This window comes from Poecilia formosa, unplaced genomic scaffold, assembly GCF_000485575.1.
Source record: "Poecilia formosa unplaced genomic scaffold, Poecilia_formosa-5.1.2 Scaffold591, whole genome shotgun sequence".
Taxonomy (NCBI): domain Eukaryota; kingdom Metazoa; phylum Chordata; class Actinopteri; order Cyprinodontiformes; family Poeciliidae; genus Poecilia; species Poecilia formosa.
The window spans coordinates 1-14,111 of NW_006800530.1; the positions used below are offsets into that span (position 1 = coordinate 1).

Sequence of the window (14,111 nt, forward strand, 5' to 3'; positions counted from 1 at the left end):
CACTTCACATGGTGAAAATATTAACACAAAAACGACTTACCTAATTTTCTTGGGGAATATTTTATCTGCTTCTTTCTCTTTGGTCAAATAGGAACTTCTTTCTCTGGTGGCTGGTCCTTATTATCATCCTCCACACTCGTAGCATGTCTTCATTAGCCAACTTTGTCCTCCCCACCATGTGTCCTTAGGCTAGCCTGGGTCTTCATGTGGCTAAACTTGCCAAAGCAAAGAACACAAGCACTGTGTCACATCAGCCAAGTCGCTAAATAATGCACAAGAAGGATAACTTTGACTAATATATTAGCTTTTAATTTGCTAGATTAAAATTGGAGGGGGGGAAACAATTTGCCTGTCTTTAATATTAAGGGCTAACGTTACAGTAATTGTGTTTAATAACTTTAGCTAACATTAACTTACAGCAAGGTAGGATTGGCTTGAATTGCTTATAGCTAACATTACAGAGAAATAGAACAAAGTCAATGTTATTTTCTCAAAGAAAATGTAAAGTTAATAAAACACATACCTCATATGTATTAGGTATCAAACTTCGGCTTCTTTTTAAACAGGAGGTCTGGCCGTTATAACTTGTGTTAGGTTTGCCCCACAATATAGAAGATTTCTTCTTCACCACACACTGCACGCCTGTTCGTGCACTGCTGCCTCTCACTGGTGGAGATGGTGTATTGCACTACTTAGCCCTTGTGTTTAGAAATGGGGTCCATACCAACCGACCCCACACACGTAAAGCTTTTATCGTTGGCCTCAGTCCTCGCACGCACAAGGGTTAAAACAGCCTTAAATAATGTTTCAAATGCTAAGTTCATAAGTGCTTTGTAGACATCTTGCTGTAAAACTTTAGGATCGATTAAATTAAGAAAATTAAGACTAAACAAAATGGCAGAGCTTTATAATATTACTACATAAAGCTAATTTTTAAAGTTTCATCGGTAATACTTTTATAACAAATTTATGTCAGATCATGATTTCTTGGTTAATGACAAGTTGTCATAACGAAGACATTTTGAATAATGTCAACTTTGTATTAAAAGTGTCATTATTTACCGAATGACGCTTTATGACAGTCATAACTATTCATGAAGACTTATTGATGTTCATGACAGGTGCTATGTCATGTTTATGACAGTGTCATGACAGTCTTATTCAACCCCCTTCAAATAAAGTGTTACCAAAATATTTAACAAAAAATAAGTAAGTAGACACACCTTTGGCTGGAATCAGTGTGTATGGCTCTAAAGTGTGTAAAGTCTCAATACTCTCTGCAGTCATGTGATCTCCATTCCACTCATTGCGAGTCTACTAGCGCCAACCAGCTGGACCTCTGTTGAATAAAGACAGAGGAAGTCCACACGCTTTAAAGGGTGTCAATATTTGTGATAAATTTTGTATTCAGTTTTCTATTTTGATTGTCATTACTTTGTAGAAATCAGTTTCACGTTGGTGTTAAAGGATTTTTTTTTAGAAAGATTTTGTCAAAAAAGCCAATTTTTAAAAACTTGATATTTAAAAGGGTTACATATCCAAAGGGCTGAATACTTTTTATGTAAAAATGTATTCTGAATGTAATGTCAGACAGTGTGAATAAAAATGTGAGTTGATAGAAGGCTTCTTCAGGTTTTTAGGACTTATATATTTAACAGTTTCCCTATTGCAGTATCTCCAGGATGTGTGTGAAGTGAGTCTGCAGTCCAACAGTCTGTACAACTTTACAGTGCTGTCTCAAAAGCTCCTGACACCAGAAAAGAAGACGCTGACGAATAGATCACTTAAGCACATTTATTGTCTTCATTTGGTTTTGCACCGAAACACATGAAGACGACTGAACAGAAGCAGGAACAAAGGCATGTAATGCAAAAAGTTTCTGCTGCTGTCAACTGAAATCTGCATGTCATCAAAAACAACAATTTAGAAATCAGTGCCAACAGTTGTTTATTAAGCAGGTATCAGGTGAAACCACTGCATTTTCATGGCAACAATCACATAAGTCATTTCCATAAGAATAAAAGCAGAGAAAGTCTATCAGCTGGTTTGTCATAAATCAGGGATCTGTTTAGAAGAGCAGTAGCTGAGCTGTTAACTTAGCTGAGAAAGTACTTGATTAATTAAACAGCATGTTCAACTGTATTAATTCACAATTAGATGCATATCAAAAAAGCTTTGAGCTGCTGGTCACTAAGAGCAGACAACAGATGAAAAGGTTAAAATTCATAATGGTTTTAGTATTGTAAGCTGTCTATGATTACACTATAAAAATGAGGCCTAAAATACATTTCCTTGAATCTCTTCTCTGTGTCTGACATTGCATCTCATCAGAGAGTAGACTTATAACAAACCATCCCTCCATCACAGCACCTTCATTTGTCTGGTGCAACAGAAACCTTCAATGCACTAAACACCTGTTGCAGATACCGTGCTCAGAAATGTGTGGTATATGCTGTATGCCAGCTCCACTGTCCTTCATGTAAACACAGAAAACTTGGAAAACAAGAAGTCTTCTGGCACACATCTACTTCCATTTCAGTCCAGTTCCAAAATACTCCATTTTTAAATGGAGCCTAACGTCCTCTTCAGCGATGTCGTCCACATTACTTATTACCTGCCCCGACAGGGTTGATAGGCATGTTTTTCTAAGAGCTCTGGACTTCTAACTAATTCTACATTGACATATCAGGGAGGTGTAAGGATAAACTTAAAACTGCCTTTTAATTTGAAAGACTTGGCTAAAAGTCACTCTACAATGGGGTAGCTGGCAATAGTTGCTTACTAAAGTATTGAAGAACCCCTTAACAGATTAAAACAGTTTAAAATTCAGAAACCTCTTAATTGCGAAAAGCCTGAAAATGATTGAATTCCAAGTTTTCCCCAAAATTACTAGTTTTTGTGAATGCATTATCCCAAATTATCCTATCTTGTGAGCTTCAACAATTGAATGTTATAGACAATAGTATGTAATGCTGTACTATATGAAAGAGGCTTTTTGTAATATAGCCCTGCTTTGGTTGCAGACTCAAAGTCATTTGACATTAAAAAAAATGGAGACAAAAATTATTTCATGGAAATTTTACAGAAAAGAAGGAGGGCAGAGGCTTGGAAGTGGAAGAATATGTAAAATGTAGAAAAGGTTTCTAGCAAAAGATGTTTTTTTTTTAAATAATGGAGAGAAACCATGAGCTTTTGCGTCAGAAGGTGAAAAGAAACCTTTCCGTGAATGCCAGAAGGATTTTAAATGCAGAGCAGTTTTCTACATTCAGCTTGAGTTAGATTAAAAGCCTTTACAAAAATTTATTCTTGAAAATATCAATGTAATTTGACAAAAATTAACAAGAAAGAACTCCAAAGGTCTTAATAAAAACCAAGACAGTTTTATGGATGATTGTAGAATATAGATTAAAGACAGAATTTACAAAATGTTGATAGGTTGACCTACAACAGGGTTTCTAACAAAATGTTGGAAGGTTTGCAACAAGTTTCTGGAGGGAAATGACAAATTGTAGGTTCTAGTCACTAGAACCTAGTGTAATAAAATCTATCTCTCAGGAGCATCATATATTTTTGAGACATTGACAGGAAAAGCATTAATCAGTGTTTGTAACACTCTATATTTAGGAAACTACACATCTGTGCTGGGGCCTATGGTCAGACTGGGAGAAGCTGACACTGGAAGCTGTGTTTACCATGCTCTCAGACAGGAACTGGGTTCTCACTGTGTCCAGAGCTTCTGACAAAGCTTCAGATGAACTTGCTTCTGCAGTGTCAGTGGAGCTCTCAATATCCTGAAGAAACATGTGCAGGATCAGACAATCAGTCAAAATACACCAAATCTTCTCATACGTTGTTTATTATTAGGATTTTGTGACCAGGTGTTAAGAGTTAAATTTATGTTAGCTTAACATTAGAGGTGCACCGATAGAAGATTTCAGGCTGATTTCTAACTTCTAGTTTTTGTAAAATTTTCTATCAGTTTTAGATTTAAATTAGAATTTAAAATATGTATTTCTAGGCTTTCTGATGTGAGTAAATATTATGTTATATGTTATAACAGGAGCCAAAATAATACCACACCATGTGTGTGAGAGATTTGTAGAACAAAGTTTTACAATATAGTAATTATATTGTAGTTACCAATGCTATAAGCATTATCAGCACAGTTAGCATAGCTCATTGTGTATTCCAAAGAAAATGTAAACAATTCCCTTTACAAAACAGTTCCAACAAAAATCTACAGAGACAAACCTCTCAGATCTGCTCACTTATACATCTGAAATAAAGCTGGAAATCAAGCCAGCACTGAAGGACCGTAAGAGTGGCATAGAGCTCTGCAGCGAGGGATTAGAACGCTATGCATCAACTAAGTGTCAAAAAATTCCTACAAGGTGAAACACAACAGTGGTATGTGCCACTATCTGGTTTGGTTCTATTTTCAAGTCACTCAAGAAGTTTCTTGAGTGATCCTTTAGCCTAGTTACCCTAGGCTAAAGGATCTTTCTCTGTGCACTATAGTGTACCTCTTCCAGAATGGATCGCAATAAATTATTTCATTCAAATGTTCACACCACAAAGGTTGTGTGTCGTCTGTTGTCTTGAAAATAAAACTTTCAAGATAACAGTTGTGTGTTTAAATATTATTTTAGCAATTAGATCAAAGCAGTATAGTGGCAAATTACATCAATGTGAAAGGATGTTCAATAGTATTTGATTTCAAAAAATACCCAGTGAATCCAGAGAAAGCTGTATGCATATTTTAACAGTTCGTTAATGAGTAGTTTTGCTACGCATTGCATTCTGCCACAAACGACCCTTTATATATGATCTGAAATAAAAATGAGTTTAAAGAGTTTTCAGTCAGTTGGCTTCACAAACTGTCTGTAATGGAAACATCATACACTCGAGCAACAACACCAGTTAATGTATTTGCAAATCAGCTTAAAGGGACTGCCTGCTGAATATGCCTACTTAAGAGTCTGTCTTAAGGCCACTTGTAACAGGGCAGAAATTCTGTCAATAATGACAGAAATTAAATGCTCAAACCATAGCAAATTTTGAGCCTTCATAGTCTGGTCCAGTAGTGGACTGGTCTAAACTGATCAAGCTGAATTCTCGGTGCATCTTTATTTATTGTAGTCATGTTGTAAACATAATCGGTCAGTTTTGATGACCGCATCCTGCTGAAACCAGTCAGAAGGACAAAGAATGTTCTAGTGTTACCTTTCCATCCTCTGCAGTCTGACCAGTACCTAGGCCAGTCACTGCTTCCTTCTCCTCTGAGACAACAAGCTCTGCTTTCTAACACCAAGAGAAAGAGAAAAAAAAAAGGCTTCACCATAACGTCAACCAATGTCAGTTGTTGAACAAATTACATTCCCTGTCCGACAGTGCCATCTAGTGGAAGAAAAAAAACTGACATGTGTAGCATGCCTCAAAAAATGCAACTGAAAACAGCAGCGACAGAAGAGATGTACAAACAATGAATGAAGGAATTAATGTCAGTGCAGATTTTGGAGCAGGTTAAGGAAGTGAAAGTAACAAAGAGCAAAAGAAACCCAGAACAGAGTTTAATCATGCAGCTTTCAGAGGAAGGACAGTTGGGAGTGTTGTGCGAGCTCTCATCTGTTTGTCAAGTTTGTTTTCACCCACTTCTTAATTATTTTTCCTAAACATACAGCCTTGTCTATGCTACGTCTAGCCCATATTCAATGTGGCAGCTGACCTTCAGTTGACAAAGAACACCAACATGAGAAGAAGTTAACCAAAGAGTTCAGTAGTACTGTGACAAAGTGGTTCAGTTTGTGTTCACCACTTGTCCCTTATTCTTTCCGATTCACATACTTTCTATATTTGGTTATAATGATTAATTTAAACATTGCAATTTTGCTTCACTTACTATCCCCGGTTTGTTTGTGTTAGCATTATGTTGCAGTGTCCATCTATGTATGTTTAGGTTAAAGTTACTATTTCTGGACTATAGGTTGAATTTGTTTCAAGGTATATTTAAGGTATGTGTTTTCCTTTGTACTCACCATAATTTGTCCTTGTAGATCTGCAGCAGGGCAGGAGTATGGGAGGGGCCAGCCCAGTACTTCCTGCTTAAATGGCTGGATGATGTCAGTGATTACCTTGCTGGGTTCTACCAATTACAAGGTTTTCTTTTGTGTATTGCTTTGATTGTTTTTCTTTAAAGTAACTTTTTGAGTTATTCTTGTATTATGTAGTTTCTTTTGCAGACGACTTCATTATGTAGGAGTTTGTAAATTAGATTTGTAATTTTAGTGTTTCTCTGTTTAGATTTTGTTTGCTTGACCTGTTCCATTGTGGCTGTGTCCAATCAAGCTCAGGTGTGGTGCCAATTGGATATAAAAACAGTGAGCTTTTGGATGCTCAAGAGAGAAGTCAGTGAAAAGAGTGAATAAAAAGTCATTTGAAGAAACTGAAACCGGGTGGCTGGTACTGATTTTCTGTTCACCTTCTGACCCTTGTGCCTAAACTACTTTACAAATGGTGGCAGCGGTGGTTCCAGGCCGATAGGTATCAGAAATGCAGAAATCAGCCAAATCAAAGAAGCACCATGGGCCAGTGGAGTGTTCCACAGAGGAGGCCCAAGATCATGAAAACCTGCCAGAAGCTTCTGGTGAGCAGCACCCTGAGGCACAAAGTTTTTCTGAACTCTCAGCTTTATTGAAAGGCCTGATGCAGCAGCATGTTGACCAGGAAGCCAAATGGGAGCAGGACAGACAACGCCAAGATGATCGGTGGAGGAAAATGCAACACCAGTTCAGTCAACTTCAGCAGGAGGTCCAAATGGAACGTCAAGAGCATCAGATGCAGCTGGAGGGTTCAGTAACGGATCCTGGAACGCTTCCCGGTCCTGCAGTGAGGCTTTGCTAGCAAAGTCGTTAGCTTGCAGCTAGCTAATAGCACAACAACAGCCTAATGTCTGTATGATAAAAATACCGAATCGGTAGATAAGAACAGCTTTTCCTCACCTGTCTCCTCCCGCTCAGTAGTTCTTCAGAGTAAGCCAGACGCAGAGGCCTGTCAGTGTCTGTATTTCATTACCTCTCTGCTTAAACTGCGACTCCGTGATGAAGCAGACACGATACTTCAACGTTTTCCATCATCTGACAAGTAGCAAGTCTACTCCACTTTATAAATCAAAAACTTTTTTTTTTTAATTCACCAAAAACTGTTCTGTAACCTGGAATGTTCGCTACATTGAGCTCCAGTTAGCTGCTTATCTCACTGTGCAATTGCCTCCAATTGCGCCATGCGTCACGGGCAAAAGGTCAAAGGTACAAGGTAACGGGGGGGTGGGTTTATTATGTTGTTTTTCTTGAAAAATACCAAACAAAATTGAAAAAAGAATTTTAGTACATGTTATGTGTCAGAAGAAGGCTTAGGAAATAATACAAAACAAAAAAATAAATAAAAATTGGACCAAAAGGGCACTTGGGGTCAAGGACCAAAAGGGCCAGGTGCTCAAGCCCCCCTAGCCCCTCCCTCTGCACGTGCCTGATGCAGGTTCACCCCAGTGAGGAGCTTTCACACTCTCCTTGTTGTCACGAGTCACGCTGGTCTTATCTCACTATTTATTATTATTTCTATTATTATTTTTCCGGTTGCACAAAGTATCAAACCATATCAAATGCTTTGTCTACTTAGAGTTAATGTGCAAGACTGCGTGGAGATCTGAAAAACTTGTCCCTTAAAACTGGAGCAACCAGAATAGTTTCCGTGACTCTTATTAAAAAAACAAACATGAAATGGAAGAGCTACTAAAGCCACATTAGCAGCAATAAATTAAATCTCCCATTTGTTGCGCATCTCTGTGCAGTGCAGTGGATTTAACTCATCCGCAGGACCGGTCCAAGGCTGTATGAGGTCTGGAGCACAATCTGACTTAGGGGCCCCTCTTGGTGCTAAAAACATCAGCACCTCTAACAGCTTCTGTGTTAAACTTAGTGAAATCTGAGAGAGGGGGAGTAGTTTAATTGGCTAACCTAAAAACAATCAGTTATAATTGTAGTTATTGTAAACTACTACTACCTATTGTAATTTGTATTTGTGAACAAACAGAGCTCAAACTCAAATATTGAACTCAGAGTATCAGATTGTAGCTGTGGTAACAAACTGTGCTAACTATGAATATTAAATATTCAAAAATTAATATATTCAAATATGTTTTGATTTTTTTTTTTACAAATATACTTGCCAGCTTCTTAAAATCTATCTTACATTTAAATGTTAAACAATTTACAATTTTTTAATATATGTGTGCTGAAACCATTAAATCAAATTTAGCAGCATTGATAATCTCAATAAACAAATGTTACATTTATGGAGCCTTATGGAGCCACTGACTTAATTTGGATTCAACAGAAGTGCAAATAATTGACATTCATTTTAACTATTTTTTTTATATTATTTGTTAAGATTCCAAAGCTGTGGGTTTAAATAGCGTTTCATTGGCGATGTTTTCCCATAACAGTAATATTTTTACATTTCCTATTTACTTAACATCTTTTAATACAAAAATACAGTGGACCGACCACCGGGCTTTGCAAATTTCCTGGGGGAAACCCTGAAACAGTTCATAAGTGTTCAAGAAAATCTAAGGTGAGATATATTATTTATTTTGTCCATCAGGGTGGAAATTTTCTTTGGGATCTTCAACTGTAAAACAAACACATTCATACAATCACAATGCCAACAATTTGTGCATAAAATTAAACACTTTGCAAAAAAAAAAAGGCCATAATTACCGCCTTTTAACTCAGAACGTCACATGCAGCGATGAATTGTAGGTAATGTGGCATACACAAAAAGTAATGGTTTCTATTATTATTATTATTATTATTATTATTATATTGATATGTTTTTTATGTATACTTCTAATTTCGAGATTTGGCACCTATTGTAATTAACTTTATTGCAGTAGCAGAAAGCTACCAGTAGGAGGCAGTGTGCTCTCCTAATCGCTCCAGAATCACTGACAACAGGCTTCAGAACAGATTCCAGGAGGATATGAGAAGTACGAAGTTGTGTCTGCCTCGTTACTTCAACCAGTTCTATCCTGTTCATAGGTTAGTAGGGTCTGTAATCGTTTTACTTTCACAACATAACCTTTAGAAGAATTAATTTAGTATTATTAACGTAGTTTTTATAGAGTGTTTTAGTGTTTGTTTACAGTTGTCATAGCAACTGAACTAACGGGCGCCGGGAGGAAGAAGAGCGTCAGCGGGCCTAGTTAGCTGAAATTTTATGTACACGTTGTTTAATTTACGTTAGTTATCAGTTATGAACATGTTACTTGTTAGCTGTTTAGCCATATACACTGCTCAAAAAAATAAAGGGAACACTCAAATAACACATCCTACATCTGAATGAATGAAATATTCTCATTGAATACTTTGTTCTGTACAAAGTTGAATGTGCTGACAACAAAATCACACAAAAATCATCAATGGAAATCAAATTTATTAACCAATGGAGGCCTGGATTTGGAGCCACACACAAAAATAAAGTGAAATGTTCCCTTTACTTTTTTGAGCAGTATACATTTCTGTGAGAATGTTTATGTACAGAAGAAAAAAAAGAAATACAAATACATTTTATATTGTACAGTAAAATACTGGATAGCGAATGAATTGTGTAGAAGTGTAAAACAAGTTGTGCCTTCATATGGAAGGATAAAAAGAGACTGTTCATTACAGAAATAAGCATGTTGACAAATGACAGAAAAATAACATTGACACAATGTCTAATAAAGAGAACAGATTCCAGGAGGATTTGAGAAGTACGAAGCTGTGTTTGCCTTGTTACTTCAACCTGTTCTATCCTGTTCACAGGAAAAATCAGCGTCTGTTGCACCGACACCAGCCCTGGTACGTGTAACAGTAACATACTTTGTCAAAATCCACCTGAACATAGGACCCAAAGAAGTTGAGAATGTGGGCACACCCAAAGGGGTGCAACAAGCTATTGGATATGTCAATCATCCAAATCAACCAATGGGCTCCAGATAAGTTGGGCTCCAGTGTTTGAAGCTTCTGACTCTAATTCAAAAAGCATGTTATTAAATGTAATGAATATTAATAGAAAAATATAAGTTGGATATAAGTTAGGGGGGGAAAAAAGCTTAATTTTTTTAAAAAGATAATTTTGTAATTACACACATGGTGCCCAAATGTGCCAAACTAGCACATTTGGGAATGTTTGCATGGACTTTTATCAAGCAATATCTTTCCAACCTTTCTATGCTTCATCTTTTGGGGGAGATGAAATTTGGTACAGTATTTACGGTCTGAGCTTGTACTGTGGATTGCTAGAGATTCTGGACTGGCATACTTTCAAAGAAAATCCACATCCACAAAATTAATTCTATTAGTATTTTTTTTCCACTATGTGCTATATATATTTGCTCTCTCTCAGTAAGAGAAATATTGCTTTTTAGACCTGTAGAGTATTTTCTGGAGTATTACATTTATTCATACGTTTTATTTCACCTTGTGTATTCCTGAGATGTACTGAATTCATTTTGGGGGAGTCCTTTTTGAGAACTCTCCAAACAATCTCTAAAAAAAGAGACCTAAAAGAACCCCAAAAGAGGGGTTAAGATCACAGGCTACACTATTCCAAGATTAGGTTGCATAAAATGTTTCCAGATACATCTCACACCAATGTGAATCTACTGAAGCTACCCTATCACACAGTTATGACCTTTGCCCTGAACTACAGGAGTACTGATGTGGAATATTCCTGTTCCTTTCCACGATTTTTGGCGTTCAGGTGGTACCGGATCTAATTTTGATTATTCTTGGCATGTCTGATGAGCTGGAGAAACTCAATGTAAATAACTGCTTAATTGGAAAATTATCCTTGTTCATTGGTCCAACAGTGACGCCTAGTGGTTAATTTATGCTTTCATTTAAAGAACGGTAGATTTCTTCTTTGTTTATTCTGTGGTTTACCTAGCAACACCCTGCGAGACGAAACAACGTTAGATTATAAAGAAACCCGGAGAAAATATTTAAAATAGCGCTCTCGGAAAGCAGAATGAGGTATAAATATATGTAATTGTGATTTGTAATAAGAAATGTTATAGGTTTATTTAAGGTTTATTTAAGAAACAGTAAAATGTTGTGGTTTATAAACGAAACTGTATATTAACGAGTTAAAGGACATAACGTATTTTTTTGTGTATAACTGAATATTGATATGTTGATTTTATACAAGAGCTGAGTATGTCCAACGGTTCTGTATTCTTTTGTTTTATGCTACAGTTTTCACGGTGTCAATGGAAAGAAAGGTTGAGATTAAATTGCACCCGTTTGAAACTCCCTGAATCTGGCTGTTCAATCCGAGAGGCCGCTACACTCAAAGTACCACAGCGATGCTTTCTAGCATACGGTATTGTAACTGGAAAAGAATCCATATTCTTTTCTACTGGAAAATAGGTACATTTTTCCAAGCATTACTTGATAGACTTGACAGACACTCTCCGTTTGGAAATAATTTGATTCATCTTAAAAGACAAGCTGAAGGATTTTGATAATATCTGGCAGCCTTTAGTTTCTTTACTTGACAAAAAAAACAAACCCCCAAAAAAACAATGACTAGCAATGCACTTATTAGGAGGGCAGGGTGGCTATTTTCATATTGGTGGTTGAGACCCGGGGGTGTGGAATGAATTACGTCCTTTATTTGTAGTGTTTTACCAAAAGCTACCATTTAGCTATCATTTAGCAAAACGTAGCCAAGATTACTCAACAAGGCATACAGTTGTACTATGTTTTACCTTGCCAAAATGTAAAACTTGTTTGAGCCAAAGTACAATCTTAGAGCAATGCATTAAATGAACTCACTACCACAAAACATTAAACAATGTCTTGCTTACATTTTAAGACACAAGTAGAAATATACAAAAAGGTTATTTTAGTAGATGTGTTTGTGTATTGATGAAACCAGAGATGTTATTGTACATATACATGCTTTACGTTGGAGAGCATCATAGTATTTATACCTTCATTTAAGACACTTTAAATGAAATACACTTAAATACACTTAAATTTGTATTTAAGGGAACTCTAACATATTTTCCTATTTCAAACAAACTATGTTTTTCTTTGAAAGTGATAAAAATAGAATGTGTAATTTTAATCCTTTCTCTGTAATATGATTTTCTGAAAATCTAATCTGTCTTTTTTGTGTAAACTGACCCAAGGAAAATTAGCTGATGCTAATGGGGATCTCAATACACATAAGCAAAGATCAAACAACAGTCAAAGTCTGCTCTATTAGATATGTGCTCCACATCCAGTCTCACTGAGTCTGATCTATGTTTCAAGGATGACTTAGAAAAATATAAATTTTTAAATATATAAAGCTGGTATAGATGCATCCATGAAGATTTGCATCTGTAAGCCACACTTTTCAGATTATTATTTTGAAAATCTCCCCTATTGCCTCGACTTCACACTGTGCTGTTTTGTATTAGTCTATTACTCAGGTAACATTAGATAGAACGAATAATCTTCTATTCCACAGACTTTGCACTTGAGATGTTGTCCAAAATCAAACTGTTGTAATAACAGTTTCGTTTATATGTTCAGATTCCCTAAAAGGTGAATTATTTTTACCTTCTAAAATAACAGTCTGAGGTAAGTCTTGTGTTACAATGATCCAGTCTAGAATTGCATCAAAATGAGTATGTGTTGAGATGTAAATGCACCAAGATGCTTGTCGTCCAATCTTTAGTTGTTTCTCAGAATAATGGACAGAAAGCTGGAACAAAGTATTGTCCAATCATAAGACATAATTATGAATTTGCTGATCTACAAACAACCAGATAATCTTTCAATAGGTGTTTTCCCCCTCCCAATAATTAATACTAACAGAAAACCTCACATGTATTTTTCAGACAGGGTAAACAGTCAGACTGAAGTCCAAGCAGTAATCAACTCCAAAGTGGATGAACAGCTACCGTTGTAGTTGTTGGTAATGAAACCTGATGCGCAGTTTGACAGTTCTGAGGCATGCCGGGATCCTGGATGGGATGGGCTGTTACTGGAGAAGCAAAAGCCATACCAGGGCCTTGCAGAAACCTCTTCAACACACTAAATTTAGAAACAAGTCATGCTTTTGCCCACACACCCTCTTCCAGTTCAACAGTGGTGCTTATATTCATCGTACATAAATTTAAAGCTTTGGATTTAACCAGTGTTAGATGCTGGGATCTACTCTACTTGTGAAATTTGGAAAAGACTTAGATAATCATTTTTAAATAAATTCAATTTAGTTTAATTATGTAGTCCCAACTCACAACCCTTGTTGTGTCATGGTCTACTCAGTCCAATCATACAGACAGATTTAAAAGTCAAGTTAATCCACTACAAATTGATAGTTATCAGTCAATGCAGTCAAGTTCAGATTATTGCTCAAATTGGCAAAAAGTTATTTTCTAAGGAATCCTAGATTATTCTACTCAATTTGCATTAAATTGTTATATAATGTGCTTCTCTTTTTTCAATTTTTATTTATGAATTTTGACATGCAGTTTAACACATCGGGCTCAACAGGTACAAGTAGTACTTAACAAGAATACAAAATGGTCATCAAGTCATCAGTGTGAAACATCACCTTGCAAAACTTACTTTCATCAGAGAACATAACTTTGGACCACTCAGTAGCAGTCCAGTAATTTTTGTCTTTAGCTCAAGCAAGATGCTTCTGATGCCATCTCTTGTTCAAGAGTGGTTTGACACAAGGGGTGGAACAACTGAAACCAGTGTCTTGAATATGTGTGTGTGGTGGTTCTTGAAGGATCAACTCCAGTTGCAGTTCACTCTTGTGAATCTTCCTCACATTTTTAAATGGATTTTGTTTCACAATTTTCTCCAGAATGTGGTTATCCCAATTACTTGTCCATTTTTTTCCTACCACATCTTTTCTTCCCTTCACCTCTCTATGAATGTGCTTGAACACAGAACTCTGTGCACAGCCAGCTTCTTTAGCAATGATGTTTGTGTCTTGCCCTCTTGTGCAAGATGTCAAAGGTCATCTTTTGGACAAATGTCAGGTCAGCAATCATCCCCAGGATT

The 14,111-nt window shown here is 36.4% G+C and overlaps 2 long non-coding RNA genes across 2 annotated transcripts; both read right to left on the reverse strand.

Annotated features, from left to right (window-relative positions):
- Positions 1-78: 78 nt before the first annotated feature.
- On the reverse strand, positions 79-735 carry LOC103129904 (uncharacterized). The gene is made up of 2 exons (XR_475133.2): positions 524-735; positions 79-215 (listed from the first exon to the last, which is right to left on the reverse strand). It is a non-coding gene; the product is annotated as an uncharacterized LOC103129904 (long non-coding RNA).
- Positions 736-3,580: 2,845 nt separating this feature from the next.
- Positions 3,581-5,382, reverse strand: LOC107834346 (uncharacterized). The gene is made up of 2 exons (XR_001660136.1): positions 5,224-5,382; positions 3,581-3,791 (listed from the first exon to the last, which is right to left on the reverse strand). It is a non-coding gene; the product is annotated as an uncharacterized LOC107834346 (long non-coding RNA).
- Between the last annotated feature and the right edge of the window lie 8,729 nt (positions 5,383-14,111).